At 39.7% G+C, this 20424-nt stretch overlaps 1 pseudogene; it reads left to right on the top strand.

Annotated features, from left to right (window-relative positions):
• The first annotated feature begins 20012 nt into the window (after window positions 1-20012).
• Window positions 20013-20130, top strand: LOC126185935 (5S ribosomal RNA; annotated as a pseudogene).
• Window positions 20131-20424: the final 294 nt, after the last annotated feature.

The following is a 20424-nucleotide window of genomic DNA, read 5'->3' as shown; positions in this document are numbered from 1 at the left end:
TCAGTTGTTCTACCACGGTGGCTCTTTTCCATCTTTTACGATCTTGCTTGGCACATACTCATCTGATGCATATTGTCCGATGGTTTTGAACTTTGCCCACTGATCCTCAACACTGTCTGTACTTGAGACAAAACTTTTGTGTTGAGCCGTCAAGTACTCTGAAATCTGCTTTTTGTCAATTTTGCTAAACAGAAAAATCTTCCTACCGTTTTTTAAAATATTTCTATTTACGGCTGAAGTCATCGATGCAGTAACCGCTTTATGGTCGCTGACTCCATGTTCTGCGTTAACTGTTTCAAATAGTTCGGGTCTGTTTGTCATCAGAAGGTCTAATACGTTATCGCCACGAGTCGGTTCTCTGTTTAACTGCTCAAGGTAGTTTTCAGATAATGAACTTACAAAATTTCACTGGATTCTTTGGCCCTGCCACCTGTTATGAACGTTTGAGTCTCCCAGTCTATATCTGGCAAATTAAAATCTCCACCCAGAACTATAACATGGTCGGGCAATCTACTCGAAATTTTTTCCAAATTTTCCTTCAGGTGCTCTGCCACAACAGCTGCTTAGCCAGGGGGCCTATAGAGACATCCAATTAACATGTTTGAGCCTGCTTTAACCATGACCTTCACCCAAATTATTTCACATTTCGGATCTCCGTCAATTTCCTTCGATACTATTGCACTTTTTATCGCTATAAACACGCCTCCCCCTTCACTGTCCATTCTGTCTTTGCGGTATACATTCCAATCTGAGTTTAGAATTTCATTACTGTTTACGTCTGGTTGCAGCCAACTTTCTGTCCCTAGCACAATGTGGGCATTGTGACCGTTTATTAATGAGAGCAGTTCTGGGACCTTTCTATAGACGCTCCTGCAGTTTACTATTAGCACATTAATATTGTTATTCACTGTCGTGTTTTGCCTACTACTACCTTGTCGCATCTCAGGAGGCGTCTTGTCAGGCCTAGGGAGGGAATTCTCTAACATAAAAAACCCACATGTGCACTCCATACATACTCAGCTACTCTTGTAGCCGCTTCCTGCGTATAGTGCGTGACCCTTCATTTCTCCACCCGATAGCAGAGGTCGAGAAATTTGCACCCCAGATCTCCGCAGAATCGTCTTAATCTCTGATTTAAGCCTTCCACTTGGCTCCAAACCAGAGGACCGCGATCGGTTCTGAGAACGATCCTACAAATAGTTAGCTCAGATTCCACACCGCGAGCGAGGCTTTCTGCCTTCACCAACTCCGCCAACCGCCTGTATGAAATGATTATGACCTCTGAACCCCGACGGCAGGAGTCATTGGTGCCGACATGAGCAACAATTTGCAGTCGGGTGCACCCAGTGCTCTCTATCGCCGCCGGCAGGGCCTCCTCCACATCTCCGATGAGACCCCCCGGCAAGCAGACAGAGTGAACACTGGCCTTCTTCCTCGACCTTTCCGCTACTTCCCTAAGGGGCTCCATCACCCTCCTAATGTTGCAGCTCCCAATCACTAATAACCCCCCCCCCCCCCCCCCTGTGCCTGCTCGGACCTTGCTGAACGAGCGACCACATGTCCACTCACAGGCAGAGCGCGCGACGCCACACGGCCAGCCTCCAAATTGACCCTCCGCCTCGTACGACGCGAAAATCGCTGAACCCGCCACCCCCCTTTGGGAGAGGGTGGCCCAACCGCGCCCGGTACCCGCGAGGATGTCTCGACAGCAGGGACCGTGGGCGAAGGGTGTACCATGCGACGCACCAGACTCCCCACTGCCGCTACACTCCGAGGCAACAGCCTGAAACGGCTGTCCGCGGCCATCAACACGTTCAGCTGTTCGCGAGCAGTGGCCAGCTCCTCCTGCATCCATACACAGCAGTCACACACCATATCCATCCTAAGAAATCAACAATTTACTGTAGAGAGTTAATCAACTTTTAAATAGACTGCTAATTCACTAAAGGCGGCTGATAGCTGACTAAACTGTGGTTAGTAGACACTTCTTGTTGGGAACAATGAAAATAAGCACTACCTGTCTCTGGACTGTATTCAAAACAAACACAAAAGCTGTGGAACACTATTACTAGTACTCGAAAATTAAAGCTTCCTAAAAGCAAAAACACACGGAAAAAGAAGTGACATGTAAGAAAAACACAGTTAATACTTAAATTTATGTAGCTCGCTGTACAGCAGATGTGAAGCAGACGGCAGTTACGAGTAGTAGTAGATTCAGCAGATTCAAACACTATGCCCCTTGGCGAATTTAGATTGGAATAAGTTCCCAACTAACTCTAGGATTCTCAGCCTACTGTACATTAGTGACTTACTCATTTGACGGGTGGCAGTATAAGTTTTTAAACCAACACCACTTTTCACTGTAGAGATACATTGGTGTGGACTCAATCTATCATATTATTTATATGAGGAATTGCATCAAAATCCATTGGCAGCCCAGACATTATATCACATTTTATTTATGGGAATGATGGTTCGAGTTTAACATTTCGTCTACACGTACATTCAATTTCCGTCACACCAAGGTATCTCTACAGCGAAAAGTGGTGTTAGTTTAAAAACTTATACTGCCACCTGCAAAGGAGTAAGTCGCTATGGTACAGCAGGCTGAGAATCCTACAGTTAGTTGGGAACCTATTTCAATCGGAATTCGCCAGGGGGCATAGTGGGGGAATCTACTGAATCACTACTACTACTACTACTACTACATCTGGTGGTGTGATTGTGTACTAACTGAACCAAAGCGACCCATACTACTGTATGAACTGTTATAGCAAATTTTCCTTCACAAGTACCCTTAAAATCAACCGCATATGAGAGGTATGATGTACAGTTTCTGGTGTGTGTGGTGATAAAGACTTTGATGCTGCTTCTTCTAAGCCTCAAACCTTACAGAGACGACTACATGTTCTCTGCAAAACTGCAGACAACACATTGTGGTGAATATCTTATAGCGCTGTTAGTCGAGTGCTTTTGTTATTCCACTAGCATCTGGAACACTGGTGGAACAATGTGTGACTTTGTCAAGTAAATTTAAGTGTCCAAGTGTGCTGCTGTACCTGTGCGACTTGTACTCTGGAATACGGATGGCTACAGAGAGACTCAACCTATGGTGGACATACCTTAATCTTGTCTTCAATCATATTGTCAAGTACCGGTATGTACTGGAAAACAAAGTTCCTGACTTCTTTCCAGTGGACTGTGATATGGTGCGTGATGCTGGCAGCTGCTTTTGTGTTGAAATGTTCTGGATGTGAAGGTAACGGACTATCACTGTTGACAGATGTTGCTGTTTCGTCACACACATTTACCGTCGCTGACGATCATTTTATAGGAATGATGTGAACATACCATAATTTCTGGAAGTAACTGGACGCGAATTTCCAAAATTTTGACGTTATAGACCTCCAGAAACTTAAAAATGACTTGTTTCAGGCAGAATCAATGTTGCATTTTTGTTGTACAAGGTACTAATTTCACTCTCTTGAAGTTTTCGACCATAGTATGTGGAACTTGCTAACTGAATGTGTGTTTAAAGATTATCGTTCGGTGTTTATTATCATCAGCACGTTCACAAGGCGTATGTTCTGCACTCCACCATTGAGTGTATATGTCTGATTCTCAAGAAAGACGAAAAATGGCCTACCAGTTCATAAATTGCACTGCTCATCAGATAGGTGTATGGAAGTTCAGCTTCCAAGCTGTGATGGTTTTGGGTCTGTGGTAGAAATGCGAACACATTAATGTGATAATTCAGTGGATAATACTACCATATGTTAGACCTACACATGTTCTGCGAGTTCGCAATTATAGTAGAAACGTAAAATGTACTGTGCTAGATATATCTAGTTAATGCACACAACCAATGTTATATATCAACAGTGCTAGTCGGATATTGAGTTTTGGAGAAGGTTTTATGCCCTTTCTAGATGCAGAATAACAACACAATGTATTCCATCCCTTTCAGCCCATCAAGAACTTCTCCAATCCATTTAATACAGAATGGTGACAATGTATTGGCTGCAAAAAGTGGTGGACCACCACAGCAAATTTCAGTGTTGACGGTACAATATTGGTTTTAAAAGTGTAAAACTACATCTGGAAAGGGGTTCACACTAACTTAGATGGAAATTTCATTGGTTTCGATAGGTTATTATTTGACATCACTATAACACTGAGATGCAGATTTGATATTTATGTCATGTGCTAATAATTGGAAATTTTCTGGGAACGTCTGATGTTAAGAATTAACTCTAGAACACATAGTGGTTCAAATGGCTCTAAGCACTATGGGACTTAACATCTGAGGTCGTCAGTCTCCTAGACTTAGAACAACTTAATCCTAACTAACCTAAGGACATTACACACATCCATGCCCAAAGCAGGATTCGTACCTGCAACTGTAGCTGCAGTGCAGTTCCAGACTGAAGTGCCTAGAACTGCTCGGCCACAGTGGCTGGCACACATAGTGAGATGGAGCCTGCCAGTACAATATTCCTAGCAGCAAGCATAAGATCACACCTGGATAGTGAGTTTACACTTCGTTAGGTAAAAATTTCATTGATGTCGGTACATTTTAAAAACTGTAAGGCCACACCGAGACACAGCGACTTTAGGTGGAAATTTCATTAAAATCAATGAAATTTCCAACTAAAATCGCTGTCTAGGTGTGGTACGTCTTTCGTTGATTTGTCATGAAAATACAATGATCTCATATATATATATATATATATATATATATATATATATATATACACTCCTGGAAATGGAAAAAAGAACACATTGACACCGGCGTGTCAGACCCACCATACTTGCTCCGGACACTGCGAGAGGGCTGTACAAGCAATGATCACACGCACGGCACAGCGGACACACCAGGAACCGCGGTGTTGGCCGTCGAATGGCGCTAGCTGCGCAGCATTTGTGCACCGCCGCCGTCAGTGTCAGCCAGTTTGCCGTGGCATACGGAGCTCCATCGCAGTCTTTAACACTGGTAGCATGCCGCGACAGCGTGGACGTGAACCGTATGTGCAGTTGACGGACTTTGAGCGAGGGCGTATAGTGGGCATGCGGGAGGCCGGGTGGACGTACCGCCGAATTGCTCAACACGTGGGGCGTGAGGTCTCCACAGTACATCGATGTTGTCGCCAGTGGTCGGCGGAAGGTGCACGTGCCCGTCGACCTGGGACCGGACCGCAGCGACGCACGGATGCACGCCAATACCGTAGGATCCTACGCAGTGCCGTAGGGGACCGCACCGCCACTTCCCAGCAAATTAGGGACACTGTTGCTCCTGGGGTATCGGCGAGGACCATTCGCAACCGTCTCCATGAAGCTGGGCTATGGTCCCGCACACCGTTAGGCCGTCTTCCGCTCACGCCCCAACATCGTGCAGCCCGCCTCCAGTGGTGTCGCGACAGGCGTGAATGGAGGGACGAATGGAGACGTATCGTTCTACCATTCCTAGACCGGCAAGGGAACTTGCTGTTCCAACAGGACAATGCACGTCCGCATGTATCCCATGCCACCCAACGTGCTCTAGAAGGTGTAAGTCAACTACCCTGGCCAGCAAGATCTCCGGATCTGTCCCCCATTGAGCATGTTTGGGAATGGATGAAGCGTCGTCTCATGCGGTCTGCATGTCCAGCACGAACGCTGGTCCAACTGAGGCGCCAGGTGGAAATGGCATGGCTAGCCGTTCCACAGGACTACATCCAGCATCTCTACGATCGTCTCCATGGGAGAATAGCAGCCTGCATTGCTGCGAAAGGTGGATGTACACTGTACTAGTGCCGACATTGTGCATGCTCTGTTGCCTGTGTTATGTGCCTGTGGTTCTGTCAGTGTGATCATGTGATGTATCTGACCCCAGGAATGTGTCAATAAAGTTTCCCCTTCCTGGGACAATGAATTCACGGTGTTCTTATTTCAATTTCCAGGAGTATATATATATACTCCTGGAAATTGAAATAAGAACACCGTGAATTCATTGTCCCAGGAAGGGGAATATATATATATATATATATGGTTAATGTAAACGATATCTAAGGGATAGTAACTTCACTTATATACTTGAGTTTGTAGCGAAAAGTACTGCTCATCATATGGTAGTTCAGAATCACACACAAAACCAATAATTATATCACACACTCCAGGATGCCAACATTAAATACAAGATAACTGCAGGTCGTTTCAAGTCACCCTGTTGTTTCAAATAATCCTATTTTATGGTACTGTTTTTTACATCACATTCAAAAGAAGAAAAAGCCAGTCATACAATTTGATTCTATTACAAAATCTAAAGCCAACTGTGAATTATCTGTACACTTACATATCTGACATCATTGGCTATGTGCGTACACAGATGACATTTTCACAGAAAATATAGAAAAAACATCTTGTGATTTTTTTACTGAATATAGCCGACGTTTGAACACTTAATAATACACATAATATGCAGAAATGTACTAAGTCATTCATACAGTTACCTAACAGGCACTATTTAGTTCATTGATAGTTCCTGAGAAAACCTGAAAAAATATTTTTATCATTTTTTTGCTATCAGTAGCGGATCTCTAGGTACCTAATTGCAGAAAATTGCGTAGATCTTAACAGTCTAGGTATTTATCTGCATGTTTTATCTTCCCTTTTTCAAAAATCTTTATCTGTTATCGAGACACCCCCCCAAAAAACACTGTATTTCGTACCAAAATAGAGCCGCAGATTCCAAGGCAGCTATGCACAGCAAACGGCTCAAATTTTTACAATATATTTCTAAGATCCCTATCTCAAAAATCTTTGAAAATTTTCTTGATATCTGTATTCGTTTCTGATGGACAGCACGAGCAGCAAACTGTGACTGTTCATTGATGAAGTCATGTACTGCGAAGCGTTGTGGTTGGGTAGGGTTAGAAGGATATAGGATATCTCATCTAGAATTTCTATCTGGTCTGATGAATGACAATTTGCTCTAAATGTAGAAAAACATAAGTTAATGTGGCATACAGTATCAGTGGAGTGCTAATTGACACTGTCACATCAGTGAAGTATCTAGGTGAAATGTTGAGAAGCGATATGAAAAGGCACGAGTACTTAAGTTCGGTCACATTAGAGAAGGCAAATAGTCGCTTCGTTTTACTGGGACGATTTTATGAGAGTGTAGCTCATCTACAAAGGTGAGAACTTATACTAGAACACTAGTGGGGCCCATTCTTAGGCACTGCTTGAGTGTCTGGAACCCCACCAGGTCTGATTAAAGGAAGATATGAAAGAAATTCAGAAGTGTGTAGCTAGTTTTATTACCAGTAGGTTCGATCAACATTTGAATATTACAGAGATGCTTAGTGAACTCATATGGGTATCCCTGGAGGGATGGTGACTTGCTTTTTGGGAAACACTATAGAGAAAATTTAGTGCCTGGCATTTGTGGCTGACTGCAGAAAGATTCTACTGCCACCAATATTCATTTTGTGCAAGGACCGTGATGACAAGATAATAGAAATTAGGGCTCATGCAGAGATGTGTATACAGTCTTTTTTCCCTTCATTTATTTGCAAGTATAACAGGAAAGGGAATAAGTGGTAGTGGTATAAGGCAACCACCACCATCCCTGTAATGTGGTTTATAGATTATGTATGTAGCTGTACGTAGATGCAGATGTAGATGTAGACCATGTACATATGTAGTAGTTTCATCACTCAGTCAGTAGGCTACTTAATTGCATTTCATGTATTTATTTATTCCAATAACCCTTTTAGGAGGCACAATAAAACAACTTTGGTTTTGCTTAAATATTTGTAATTTTCTTTGCTCCCAGACTTCCTGCAACCTTCAAAAGCGCCACTGCTACTTTTCAGATGTCCTCTTCCTTCCTTTTGTATACCTCTTTCTTTCCTGAAATAATAATAATAATAATAATAATAATACTTTATTCAACATAGAATGATTTATTGTATATGTATAAAAACAGGTTACAGTCATGATACACCACACAAAAATATATTCTTCTGAATACATCATAGATTATCAAAATGATTATATTACAAATAAAATAATTTGCTTAATGATTAAACTACAAAAAATGGTTTGCTTAACACTATTTGCATATTTTTTCTAATCATATCTTACCCTGTATGTAAGCAGGGTTTTCGTTTAATGTGTAAAAGAAATTTTGTAACAGGAATTTCTTTAACTGACATTTAAGCTTCATTGTGGGTAGGGTCATAACTTTACTGGGCAGTGCATTGGCTAACTTTAAACCTCCATACTGTGGGCCCTTTTTATAGAGTGCTGTTCTGAGGCTGCTAATGTAAAGTTTTTCTTTATTCCTGGTATTGTACTGAAACAAATCAGAACAGATGTTGGGCTGCAGTCTTTTAACAAATAATATGGCTTTAAGAACGTACATTTTTATTATGGTTAGCATATCAGTTTTTGAAAAAAGCCACAGCACGATTCCTTATAGTTTGCTCCACAGATGACCCTTATAGCCCTTTTTTGAAGTAGCAATAGCTTACTATGGTTTGCTTTGGTTGCTGCTCCCCAAATTTCTAATTCAAGTGAGAGAAAGATAGAGCATGTTATGCAATCTTTAGGAAAACATCGTCTTTGCAGAACTTGCTAATCGCATTAACTGCAAATATATTCTTAGATAAGTTACATGTTAGTATGCCGACATGTGTGTCCCATTTTGATTGTTTTGAATTGATAAACAAAAGAATTTTACACTATACTCTTTTTTACTAATTTAATGCCTTTGTAGAGTTTAATCTCATCATTAAAACTACTGTTGTTAAACTCCATGAGATATGTTTTACTATTGGATACATTTAAGTGGTTTTCATTAAAGTACTGAACAATTCCATATGTCACATTATTACAGTGGATCTCTAGTTCGTTATATGATAACTTTCTACACATTATGAATGTATCATCTGCATACCGAACTGCTTTGTAATTTTGAGTGCAATATTTTATGTCATTTACATTCATGAGAAACAAAAGAGGACCCAATACAGACCCCAGTGGCACTCCATATTTTATATTAGAGATTTTGGATTTATGAACACCACTTTCGGTTTTAAACAGTATAGACTGTTTTCAGTTATTGATATAAGAGTTTATTAGGTCATGAGTAGTGCCTCTGATGCCTATGTTGCATAGCTTATATAATTGGATAGCAGCATTCACACAGTGAAAATCTTTCTCAAGGTTGAGGGATATATCACAACATGATGCTGTGCTGCAGAGTAAAAATCTCATTCTGGAAACATCCCCCAGGCTGTGGCCAAAGTGCTAGTTCTGCAAGATTTGCAGAAGAGCTTATGTAAAGTTTGGAAGGTAGGAGACGAGTTACTGGCAGAATTGAAGCTGTGAGGACGGGTCGTGAGTCATGCTTGGGTAGCTCAGTTGGTAGAGCACTTTCCCGTGAAAGGCAAAGGTCCCGAGTTCGAGTCTCGGTCTGGCACACAGTTTGAATCTGCCAGGAAGTTTCATATCAGCGCACACTCCACTGGAGAGTGAAAATCTCATTCTGGATGTTGCTCATTTTCGATGGCACTTATTATCTCTTCAATTAACTGAACAGCTGCTGTGCTAGTTGATTTGTATATTAAGAAGTCATTTGGATTTTCGAACATTATGTTTTACATGGGGAGAAAGTTAATGACTTTATTCACTATTCTGGAAAGGACAGCAAGTATTGAGATTGGTCTGCAGTTGTCAATTTTTTTAAAGATTGATGTTAACTTGGCAATTCTCATTCTGTCTGGGACGGTGCCTGATTCTGTTAAATTATTTACTGCTACAGACAGAGGTACAGAGACATTTTGTCTACACACTTTCAATACATTAGTACTGAGGCCATCACACCCTATGGAACTGGAAGGTTTTAGAGAACTAATGATGGTAATAATTTTTTGCAATTTGTGTGGGGTAGATATATGCTATATGGAGATGTATTGCCTTTGAAATTATACTGCTGGTTATTATGTTTGTCATTGATACCTCCCCCTACTGAACAAAAATATTTATTGAAAATATTACCAATTTCATGTCAGTCTTTTACAATCATCCCACTGTGGTCAATAACAAAGTCCATACAGGATTTGTCTCTGCCTGGTCTAAAACTCTTTATCACTTCCCAGACACCAGTAGTAACATTGAGTGAAGCCTGAAGCTTGTTTGCAACTTAGTTGCTCCTGGTCTGTATTAATAAATCTTTATAGCATTCTAGATAAATTTTGAAAGCCTCCTTTAGTGTTAGGTTTTGAATATTATTCAATATTGCACTATGAAATAATTTTAATTTCTCCCTTGCTTCAATGGCATCATTATTTATACAAATACTTTGGTTTATATTTTTTGTTTGTTTAACTTTTGTGGCTACACTGGGCAAGTGGCATCGAAACAGCAGTAGACGTCTGCAGCGAAGCTATCACGGAAAAGCTATAATTCTCAAATCATGATACATGTGGTAACATGGAGTTGATGTTATCATTGTACATAATTCTTTTACTTACATCTTGTTTCTTTTTAATGACAAAGGGCATCTCACTTGCATCAAACTGAAGCTGTACTGCATGGTGATCAGAGATAGCTAAATTAGAACATATGTGCTATAGGAAAGATGGGTCATATTTCTTATTGTATTACCCAGACATGCTTTGCTGTTGTCAGTTTCTCAGTTTGGCTCATGGATAAATGGGGTCAGATTGAATTCTTCGATAGGCGATGCAGCTTCTTGGAGTTGACAACACTGGTTAATAAGTCCCCTATTATAATATTTACAGGGCCATTTAACCCAGAAAATGTGCAGCAAGTCAGATAAGTTTTTGAAAAAGGTTTCCATATATGCCCCAGGTGGCCCATATGCACCAATAATTGCTGTATATTCTCTACTCCTTTTTGCATCTATTGCAGCAAATTCTGTTATTCCCTCTATGCAGAATGCACTTACGTCAATAACACTGGAATTACTTGCTTTTACAGTGAAGATTGCTATGCCACCTCCAGCCCTATGTTCCTGCTGAAGGCAAAACAAAATTTCATGCGGAGTTACTGACTAATACTAATTAGGTCTTCCATGTACCAGTGTTCAGTTATGGCTAAGACATCAGGTTTATCGAGGCTTGTAATAATATCCAGATCGTTGTGCTTGTTTTTTAGACTATCCAAATTCTGGTGTATGAGTTTAAGTCTGAGTTTCTCCTGCTGGACTATACAGGATGATTTAGGTCTAGCAAACTATCTAGAAGTTTCCCAGGCTTGCCTGCAATGGCTGTTTGTGTGGCAGATTCTGATTTGGTGGGTTGTGCCATTCCATGGCACTGCACTTATTTACACCGCCTTTTGGAGAATTTCATCTAATTTCTTCAACATTTAATTTGTTGACAATCTTTTTGCCTCTTCTATTCATGTGCATAACACGAGTTGTGTGCTGGTCTCTTTCTAGATTGCTGATGGTTACCAGAGACACACAGTGAAATTTATTACGTATTGTTTTAAGCCTACCATTTGTCTTGTGCACCTTCATGTTCACAATAGATTTTTTCCATTACATCGTGTCTCTGTGGAATAATAAAAATAATTTAGTGGTAATTAACTTACCGACTGCTACTTTCATGTGTCTGATAGCGTCATTGGCTTAATTTTTTGCTACATCGTTTGTCCCTTCCATGATTACGACGTAAACATTTGATGAAAAAGATTCACAACCTTGCACACACGGCTCCACCACAGCAGAAAGAGGGGCTCCAGGTTGAATGGGAGCCACAGCTGCAAAGTCGTCAACGATGATCGCGATGTTTCGCGCTATTCCACTAGCGTGACTGTCTCCATATACACACATCAAAAAAAGTTTTGCATCACCCCAGTTCCCAGAACTCCTAAAGATAGACGTTGACTGTGGATATTGTATCACAGACCCAGTCCCCTTGACTGTTCAGAAATGTCACTAAATCCGTCCAAAGAGGTAAACAACCATCCACGAGGAGCGCCTATTAGACGGAGGGGGTCTGACAGCCGATCAGTTCCAGTCGTTCCACCAGGAAGGAGGAACACGGTTCGTGTTGTCTGTAGTTCGACCATGCCTAGACGCTCAGTATCGCGGTACGATCGCGTCTGCATTGTTACTTTGTGCCAGGAAGGACTCTCGACAAGGGAAGTGTCCAGACGTCTCGGAGTGAACCAAATCGATGTTGTTCGGACATGGAAGAGATATAGAGAGGCAAAATCTGTCTATGACATGCATCGCTCAGGCGGATCCAAGGCTAATACTGCAGTGGATGACGGCTACCTACAGATTATGGCTCGGAGGAACCCTGACAGAATGTTGAATAATGCTTTTCGTGCAGCCACAGGACGTCGTGTTACGACTCAAACTGTGTGCAATAGGCTGCATGATGCGCAACTTCGCTCCCAGCGTCCATGGCGAGGTCCATCTTTGCAACCACGACACCATGCAGCGTGGTACAGATGGGCCAAGCAACATTCCGATTGGACCGCTCAGGATTGACATCACGTTCTCTTCACCGATGAGTGTCACATATGCCTTCAACCATACAATCGTCGGAGACGTGTTTGGAGGCAATCTGGTCAGGCTAAACGCCTTAGACACACTGTCCAGTGAGTGCAGCAAGACGGAGGTTCCCCTCTGTTTCGGGTGGCATTATGTGGGGCCGATATACGCCGCTGGTGGTCGTGGAAGGCGCCGTAACGGCTGTACGGTACGTGAATGCCATCTTGCGACCGATAGCGCAACCATATTGGCAAGGCATTCGTCTTCATGGACGACAATTCGCGCACCTTCGTGCACATCTTGTGAATGACTTCCTTCAGGATAACGACATCGCTCGACTAGAGTGGCCAGCATGTTCTCCAGACATGAAACCTATCGAACACGCCTGGGATAGATTGAAAAGGGCTGTTTATGAACGACGTGACCCACCAACCACTCTGACGGATCTACGCGGAATCGCCGTTGAGGAGTGGGACAATCTGGACCAAGAGTGCCTACATGAACTTGTGGATAGTATCCCACAACGAATACAAGCATGCATCAATACAAGAGGGCGTGCTACTGGTTATTACAGGTACCGATGTGTACAGAAATCTGGACCACCACCTTTGAAGGTCTCGCTGCATGGTGGTAAAACATGCAATGTGTGATTTTCATGAGCAGTAAAAAGAGCGAAAATGATGTTTATATTGATCTCTGTTCCAGTTTCCTGTACAGGTTCCAGAACTCTAGGAACGGGATGATGCAAAACTTTTTTTGATGTGTGTATTAGAATCCGTCCTTTCTTGTGTTTCTGCTTCATCTCGCTTCTTCTATTGTTCTCTTAGACCAGTTTCTTCCTTACACATTCACTGATTTCACTGTTGTTATCTTGGACAGTTTCCTTACTTAGGTTAGCAAACAGTTTTGGGGCTTGTTTTTTTAATTTATTACTGGCAGTTTTTTGCAGTTTAAAATGTTACTCTTTGTTTACATAGATTAGATGCTACATCCTCTACTATTTCATCTACAATCTTATACCTGTTTTTAGCAATAACGATTGGAAAGCTTTCCTTGGTTTTTGATTCAAGGCCATAGCTGTTGAGCAGGCACTGCTGATCAGTTTTGCTCATCTTTTTGTTTATTAGAGAAAACTCAGTCTTTAGACACTGAATTTCACTAATTACATCTTCAACTAAAGCTGAAAATTCGCACTTACATTGACTATTTTTCGCGTTTTTTAATTTATCTGAGTTTTTGGGGCATCGCTGGATACGGTTCCAGCTTGTCACGCATTCGTTGCTTTCTTTCACTGATAAATCGATTTTAGCACTAGGAAAACGGAAAAAATGATTATATTCCATGCACCTGATGCTGGTTTTCAACACATTCTCGTATTTTCTTGCGCTACTACTTGCCAGCCTTTTACTGTGTATATGAATGTTTCTCTAAAAAGTGCTCTGTTCATTCTAATTCCACTGTTTTTTCATATTTCTGTAAATTTCAGTGAAACATGTGGATTTGGATTTATAGCTGTTTAGTGAGTTGAAGATCTATTTCATTATTCTGTTTTTATCCATTTGGTAATGTATCCGTTAAACTGTAGTCTTTTTTCCCTCATTACATGAGTTAGCTTTTCCATTTTGAAATAGATCTCTCTGTTTGATCTTAATTTGCATTCAACGTTACTAACACTTCAGAGTTCCAGTATTTTTTCTTACATTTCTTCTTTCAACTTTTTCCAGTTTTTCAAGATACCCAAAATCTTGTCAGTCTAAATATTTCTGCAGCATATAGAGTTTCGGGGCTAACCACTGTTTGATAGTGCCTCAGTTTTGTGGACTAGAACAATGATTTTTTGTTATATACTTTTTTGGCATATGGATTGCCTTTCCATTTTATTTACTCTGTTTTCTATGGATATCTTTTTTTATGGCTGGTTTCTCTTTTGTATTGCTTCTTATTTTTTCTCCTAAATATTTGAAACCATTTGTTTTAAATATTGTGTTGTTATGAATTTTTAGGTTTGTATGGGCATAAATGACGTTTGTCATTAAGTGTGTTCTTCCAGACATCATCATGTATCATATTCCTTAGCTACTAAAACCATTGTGACGCACTTGGCGCCATAATGTCAGTGTCTCTTTTACAAACCCAGCTTCTCATACCTTCTAGAACAGAATGTACTCCAAACTGGTATTAATACAGCTGCCACAAATAAATTTTTTCAGATTTAATTTATATAATTTTTTTGGAGACAATTATATATGTGAAGATTTACATGCCAAATGGTTAATAACAACGATTGCAAATTTTGACAGTTTGAAAAACAGTAGATTACTGTTATTTTACAAGATAGATTTCATTATCTACAGTAAAATTAGCAAATTTGTGAATGAAGATACATTTTGTTTTCATGGAAAATGCAGCATAATAATATTATGTTCACTGTAAATTTATTTTTACATCATTTAAATTGATACCTGTGATTACTAATTTTCATGGTACAAGATAGATGCTACAAGACGCATCGATATGAATAATAAACATAAATTAACAGAAAAATAGATCTTTGGCAATCAAATATTTGAGAAATATCTACAGATGAAGAATGTATAATTTAAGTAAGAAAATTATCCCAAGTCTGCCACAATTTATACAGAATCACACATTTCAGTTAACATACGAAAGTTCCAATAAGGCAAGAATGATTACAATACCCAGCTAACACAATACTGGACACAGATTGTGTACAACACTTTGTGACTTTAGGTATCACCATAAAATTAGTTGTTTCACAAAAATAATTTTTTTTACTTACAGTTGAAGGTTCTGGAAGCCTTCATTTTGAAACAAATTTTAATAACATGTATATCTAGCAAATGCATTGTGTTTATAAGACAAAATTTAGAGTGGCTTGTTATGCAATATGTCTTTCTTAGTTTACTGAAGCACTTGCCAATTGACCTAGAGAATTCTCAAAACCATAAAAATATCCGAGTAATTAAATAGCACAGAAAATCCATATAAGCAATAATGAAATACTAATAAAAGATTTATATTCTGCACTTTAGTTTCTATTACTCACTTATGCACTGACAAATGGCACAAGTGTAGTGTTATACAAATGAAAGAAACATTTATTATCTTTAGTTTAATAATTATAACAATTAATTTGATTCTGCTAGGTACACATAATGTATAAAATGTAACACAAGAAGAGATAGTTTCATGAAAACCATTTCCAGCGAAAATACAATAAAATGCATTTAGATTTTTAGTTTAGAGGTTCTTGATTACTTTCCAAAATTGAATAAAGCACTTTTTTAGCTAATACTTGCAATAATTTTAGAAAAAGGCATTTTGAATAACTTCCTTATCACTAACAGATAGGACAGATTTCTCACGTAAACTGAAAAATATTATGAATTTATGAAAGAATCGCACATTTTGTTTTACGCTGTACAATACTCCACTTTTTAATTAAGTACATATAGTCCTTTAAAATACCAGAGTTTGTTTAAAAAAGAATTTACATAAATTTATGTACTTGGTACTAAACATGAATTAGTTTTCTTAGTTCTAACATTTCATTCTCCTTTATTTCAACAAACAGTCAGTACTCACCTTCATGTTCCTCAACACGGCTTTTTTCCATAATAGAGTTTTTAACAAAATTACTTTAACAAAAATTACTCTCAACTTTACTACATAAACCTTTTTCTTCCTTTTGCATCATTATTACGGTATCTGGTTGCCTAATACCACTCATCACTGAGTCATCATTTTCCTCTTGGTTAAACAATTCCCCTAACTGAGTACCATTGCATTCCATACTCGTTTCAGAATTACTATTTGCCTTTTTCTGAGCTTAGTTAAAATATTGATTTATATCCTCTAAAGCCAAATCTGGATCTTCTACATGTTTCACCCTATAATCGTTTTGTGATGAATTACTGTAATTCCCAGTATCCAGCAGCCTTATCCAATGTTCACTATGTTTCACTTGCTTTAGTTTTACAAACTTGTTTCGACTATTTGGTTTCCAGTGTAAGTTGGAAGTCCTGTTATGATTTTGATCTGTTTGTTCCAAAACTGCAAACCCTCTTTGATGTGGTTTGGAGTTTCCAGATGATTCCCCCTGTTACCTTGTCTGTAGTTAGACTGTATTCTAGTTGTGCATACCATCTCCCATGTCTGTTGTCTGTCTTCCTTTCCCATCCTCCCCTTCTTTGATTATAATTACATTTTCTCCCTATATTGTCCTGATTTCCATAGTGGAAGTTCCATTCTCCTAGAATTCTCCCCATGATGACTATTATCCCAACACCCAGTGCAGTGTTGCTCATTCCTAAAGTTGTGCAAAATACTTCTTTCCATGGCTCTACTAATTTATCAACATATTTTTAAAATCTGTCAAGTGAATCATTAGGCCCATGAACTGTATCCCACTGTAATCTTTCAGATAACCTTCTTTTCAAGGCATCAGTTAAAGTCATCTCATCAAAGGGCTTGACTAAATGTACTAGTTTCTTAAGTTGGTTCTTACAAAAGTCTTACATTGAACAGTTTCTACCTCTAAGCTTGGGTACATTTATAATTTACCTTTTATTCTATGGTGCTGTAACTCAGACCAAAATTTATTTTAGTAACTTTTTCAAATTCCTGAAGTGATTTCCACAGGCTAAACTTTAGATTTGCCCATGACAATTTACAAATCTGAGTTTTAAGTTGGCAGCCACACCAGCTACAAAGCTATCTTTGCAATGTTACAAAACTTCAGCAAGGTACAAATTATCACAGGGAAAACTTGTGATCGGTATATTGGACTGCATGATACCATTGTCTTAACATACGTTTTTAGTGACAAAACAGTCCTGTGTTTCCAGGATTTTATAACTTACATTTTTTCTACCTCAGTTTTCTCCTGATTTAAATTGTGTGTCCCTCTGTTTCATTGTTTAACTGACAGACTTTATTGTCAACTACTTTTTGACCTGCTTGGAGTCCTTTAATGACTTTAGACTGATTCACATTTCCTTTCACGAATTCGTTCTCCAAAATAATAACCCTGTTTTCTACAACATTTACTCTTTCATTCACACCCTTTAACCCAGTCTCCATCCCTTTCCTCAGTTCTGACATTCGATTTTCCAGATTAAAACTTAACTTTTCATAACTGTATTTTATTAGTCTTCATAATTTCACTTTTAAATTGTTGCTATTATTTACTATTTCAGTTTGCATAGATAATTTTTAGTCTTCTAATTTTGTATCCAATCCTCCAAATTTATCCAAGATTATATTTAAAATATCCTTTTCATCTAGTTTCTTATACTCTGAACTGTCATGTGTATTGTCGTATGTGAGAGGACTGGTATCTGCAAGTCCCCCCACCCCCGCTACTACTTCACTTTCTGATCATCGCGTTTTTATTTTATACGGAAACACTTTTCCCCCCAAGACAATAACTTTGATAAACTTATTGTATTTTTTTATATTTTCTTCCATTGCCTCTGGTGATTATCAATATCACCCTTCTTGAGTTTCATTTATTCGTTGTAGTCCATGTAGAGTTGAAGGTTCATTACAATTTTCACCTTTGCTTTGGTACTTTGTCTACGTCCATATTTTATACTTCTTTGACACTTATAGCACATGTAACAGCTGCTTAATGTCATCCTCTTAAATGAAAACATTGTTAATATTCTAGCTAATATTGTCTTCATCCTGGCTGATGACCCCACGTATAAGGCCCTCCCTTACTTATTTTCCATGTAAAATGAAGCAAAAATTACTACGTTGTACCTACCATTTTATAGTATGAACAATGTTTAAATTATTTAGTAATGGCGGAATATCATACAATCACGTTCAGAAAAAACACAACACGTTGAACGACTACAGACAGAATGTTCATATTCACAGGACACATACATTAATATCAGGCCCGAATCTAGGGGCCAACTGGGGTATCTGCGTCAGACATGGGTTTCAGGGGACGCCAAACTGATATTCTTGAAGAAAAAACACTTTCCCACAGACAAAGGGGGACTGGGCTATAACGAGCTGAGCCGAGTAAACCCAAACGGGAGAATATCAGTCGCTGTTTTTTTATGTGGTTGGTTGGGTGGGCGAATGATGAGCATTGTTATAATTATCAGCGAAATTCATAGATTCAGACTACCAGAGTCGAAATCAACGACTAACAGGAATAATAGGTAAAAAAGATTACATATTATCTTCTCGGTGTATCCAAGAAAACGAAATTTATACAGAAAATATTTCCCGGATCGCTACACTACTAAGGACCAGTTGTACAGTCCCCGCTTAGCAGCCGAATAAGTTCCATTCTCGGAATAGCGCGGAAAACGCGTTGTACGAACACGTAACCAGAGAATAAACGCGGGATAACTAAACCGGTGATTCTGGCACGTTTTGTGAAGCTAACCGGAGAATATGTTTTGACAATGGCAGGAGTAATTACAGAATTACTGATGACAAGATCATTTGTTAGGACGGGGAAGGAGAAGAAACGGAACATCACACAAAATGTATGGAAGAATATGACGAGTCCAAATTTATATAAAAATTTCGTGCTACTTTTCGACCTCACACCTGAGAAAGTGGATTCAAAAATGGTTCAAATGGCTCTGAGCACTAAGGGACTTAACAGCTGTGGTCATCAGTCCCCTAGAACTTAGAACTACTTAAACCTAACTAACCTAAGGACATCACACACATCCATGCCCGAGGCAGGATTCGAACCTGCGACCGCAGCAGTCGCGCGGTTCCGGACTGCGCGCCTAGAACCGCGAGACCACCGCGGTCGGCTGAGAAAGTGGAGCATATGAATGAAATGTGAAACTATTTCCTAATATAAAACTTTGTGCTTGTAATAGGTCCAATAGGCATTTGATATTGGTTCTTCGTGATTTATATTCTGTCGTTTTGTATGTTATTTATGTAAATGAAGTGGACAAAAATGGCCATTTGTGCCAAAACAGTTTCTCGTATTTGGCGTGTGTTACAATTGCTGCAATATTGAAAAGGCCTGTTTCGTTTTATCTAGCAGACAGTGACAAAATAAACGTAATCAAATCGAGAAACCACAGTGATCTTAGGTACTATTCGTATTAACAGCTTTTTCAGTATTAGGCAACGACGTTTTGATTTTTCATGTAACAAAACGTTTGACGAATTTTGATGAGGTAATACATTCTTTCGCAGAAAGGAAAGCACGCCGTGTAAAACTATAGCAAGATTAGAGAGAAAAAAATGCTGGGTCCTAAAGACTGAAGAGATATGTACTGTCTTGCTTGTCTCTTTTATGTTTTGTATATTATTTTGATGTCACACAAAAGATAAAGTTATTAGCTAATAGGCCATTAAGAGTGCAAATTTTCTGAAGAGTTCTCCTTCTCCTGGTCGCAGATAATCTGCGACCAGGGGGTTAGGACGTCAAAGGAGTAGGTGAGGCACCACAGGATATTTTAATTTCCACTGTCCTGAATATGCCAACGGCCTTGCTGCGGTGGTAACACCAGTTCCCGTTAGATCACCGAAGGTAAGCGCTGTCGGACTGGGCTAGCACTTGGATGGGTGACCATCCGGTTTGCCGAGCGCTGTTGGCAAATGAAGTGCACTCAGCCCTTGTGAGGCGAACTGAGGAGCTACTTGACAGAGAGGTAGCGGCTCCGGTCTCGTAAACTGACATACGGCCGGGAGAGCAATGCGCAGACCACGTGCCCCTCCATATCCGCATCCAGTGGCGCCTGTGGGCTGAGGATGACACGGCGGCCGGTCGGTACAGTTTAGCCTTCATGGCCTGTTCAGGTGGAGAGGAGTTGTTCTGAATATAGGACTGTTGGCTTCCATCACCAAATATACACGTTTGAATCCCACGGAGCGAAATACAGTAACGTGCA

Source organism: Schistocerca cancellata, chromosome 4 (assembly GCF_023864275.1).
Source record: "Schistocerca cancellata isolate TAMUIC-IGC-003103 chromosome 4, iqSchCanc2.1, whole genome shotgun sequence".
Classification (NCBI taxonomy): Eukaryota; Metazoa; Arthropoda; class Insecta; order Orthoptera; family Acrididae; genus Schistocerca; species Schistocerca cancellata.
This window is presented reverse-complemented; position numbering and strand designations above follow the sequence as displayed.